The sequence below is a fragment of the Amphimedon queenslandica genome, unplaced genomic scaffold, assembly GCF_000090795.2.
Source record: "Amphimedon queenslandica unplaced genomic scaffold, v1.1 AMPQUscaffold_8106_Cont19947, whole genome shotgun sequence".
Taxonomy (NCBI): domain Eukaryota; kingdom Metazoa; phylum Porifera; class Demospongiae; order Haplosclerida; family Niphatidae; genus Amphimedon; species Amphimedon queenslandica.
Genome location: NW_003551614.1, coordinates 1 through 2,364, shown reverse-complemented (window position 1 = coordinate 2,364; position 2,364 = coordinate 1). Strand labels below are relative to the sequence as shown.

Below are 2,364 nucleotides of genomic sequence, written 5' to 3'. Positions count from 1 at the left end.
ATTTTTTCAGATCATATTTCAGTCGTTGCACTGTAGTTGATTGACGAAATTTTTTAGTTTTTTCGTGATGTGATTGAAGCATCAAAACTTCCTGTGTAGCATCTGATATAAATTGTTTACACATATTAACTAATAATGCACAGTCAGTGCAATCATAAAGAGGACGTATGGCTGTAAATACATCAGCTAAAGTAGACACATTGTTTAACTTAGCAATGGTATCAACATGATATTTTAAATCTTCTCTATATCTTAACCACGTGGCAATCTTTTTAAGTAATTTAGGATCACCTTGAATTTTGGTATCAAAGGCTTCTTCTATGTCAATCATTACAGAAGAGAAATTATCATTCAACTCTTTTAAAGAATCGCGAGTTTCTTCCTCAGCATAAAGCCTGATATCAGTCTGATTATCATATTGAGCTTGATCCAGAGTCAACTGATGCAATGTATCTACAGCTGACGCATTTTTTGTAACATCTTTTGAATTACCTATTGTAGAAGTCAGTTATTATAATAATGAGTATCATAGTTTTACCTGAAGCTGGTATTGGTAATAATGATTCCATATCAAAAACTTCTCCCCATTTATTTGATAATAGTCTAGCAATAGCATCAGTTGGTCCACCTTGAGATATGCACTCAAGAAACAATTGACAGTGCCGCTTTAATTCTGATACATCATTAAAAGCTGAAAGTATTGCTTCAAACTCATCTATTATTTTACTGTAGCTCATTGAATCTCTCACTTCTTTTGTGATAATTTTTTTAGCATATAAGTGTGATGATATGCTACTGAGACTGCCTCTGGTTACTTCTTCTAATTTAGCATAGTGTGAACGAAGAATATTTTTTATCTTTTTACAAGCTTTAATGGAAAAAGATGTATCTATCAATTGTTTCAAAATACTGAAATTACTAACCTTCTTTAAAAGTAGGATCAGGCCCAGGGTTAAGTTCAACATCTCCTGATAAAAGGAGGAGATGGGAAATTATTGAAAATATGTGGTTGAAAGTATCTCCAGGTAATACTGACACAAGGGTATCAGTAACAATATCACCAGCAGTACATTGTTGATGACCATAACAATGACCTAATTATAATACAGTGTACAAGTACATATGAAATTCATTTATGGTATACATTTTGATTTACCTGGAGGAAGAATTGAATTGTGTTTCAATATAAGGAAACAAAAATAAATGACAATGGAAGCAATAATAAACAGACTGAGTGCCACTGTTAGTGCACTAGACCTAATAAATCTATCGTTTGACTTGCTGATATCAGCAGCAGCTTTAATCAATTGATGGTGGCATTCATTAGCCGGTCCACTTGATGCAGGTCTACAGTATTTCTTAAATACAATACTTCCTCTAGAAGCAGCTTGACAGTAATTCCACAGTCCAATATTTGCTCTCCATTGAGAGATATCAATCATAGTTGTACTTGCAGCTAAAACTGTAGACTCTAAATCAATTTAGCGCATAGAAGTAGACTATAACTTACCAATAAGTCTTCTCTCTTCAATATCTAGCACAAATATATATAAAACGCAAATAAAACTAAAGACCGCTGATGCTTAAAACTGAACCATGAAAGATGGGTGGATCACACCATATAAGGTCATCTATGCATAAACACACTCATGAATAAAATTTAAAGAAGGGCAGTACATGTACTTGATAAGGAGAAGATTGCTGATTGTATCAAGGCATAGTATTTCAAGGCAGTGAGGTCACACAACATTACTACCAATTTAGATAATAATAACTGATGAACATTCATCTGGAGTTATGCCCTTTCTATCTACAGTCCACTTTTAATAGTGTGTGTTAATCTTAGTGTTTTTGATATTAGGGGGTTTGTATAATATTTTAATACATTTTAAAAAGTGATATAATAGTCAATAATTAAAATGTCATTAATAAGTGATAATAGCAGCAGTACCTAACAGAAAAAATAATAATGATTATTATTAATTTATCTATTTTATTTGTTTACTTACATTCATTATTATGCTGTTATTATTACTAGTGTCTCCCACAGGTCCACTTTAACGATTTCATATTATTAATATTAACTAATTTATTAACATGAACCCATGAACACTGACAGGCATAAGATCTGTAACCTAATAAAGAGAGAAATAGAAGTAGATGAAGAGGAATACTATAAATGCTGTATAGTGGGAATTTCATCAGTGATATAATTTCGTTATTTTCATTCTCATTCTTTGCGGAACAAAATATCGTCCAAACAAAAAAGGCATTCCTCAATGCCACATGTACAAAATAGCAGCCTAGAACAAAAATAAACAGAACAAAAGTCTATAATCCTTTCAAGAAGAAATTGTTCCCAAT

At 31.9% G+C, this 2,364-nt stretch overlaps 1 long non-coding RNA gene across 1 annotated transcript; it reads right to left on the bottom strand.

The window, feature by feature from the left end:
• Positions 1–1,851: 1,851 nt before the first annotated feature.
• On the bottom strand, positions 1,852–2,347 carry LOC109591466 (uncharacterized). The gene is made up of 2 exons (XR_002189831.1): positions 2,010–2,347; positions 1,852–1,951 (listed from the first exon to the last, which is right to left on the bottom strand). It is a non-coding gene; the product is annotated as an uncharacterized LOC109591466 (long non-coding RNA).
• Positions 2,348–2,364: the final 17 nt, after the last annotated feature.